We start from the raw sequence: 204 nt of genomic DNA on the forward strand, positions 1-204 counted from the left end.
GGAGCACGTCGGGCTGGCCGAGGACATGTTTTTTTTTTATGACTCAAGTATAAGCCGAGGGGGACATTTTCAGCACAAAAAAATGTGCTGAAAAACTCCGCTTACACTCGAGTATATACGGTACTTTAGGTTTCTTTTAGGTTTTAGGCTTTCTGGTATTATCTATGTTAAAAACAACACATTGACCATTTCATCTGATTTCTT

Source organism: Pelophylax lessonae (assembly GCF_965119305.1).
Source record: "Pelophylax lessonae genome assembly, chromosome: 4".
NCBI lineage: Eukaryota > Metazoa > Chordata > Amphibia > Anura > Ranidae > Pelophylax > Pelophylax lessonae.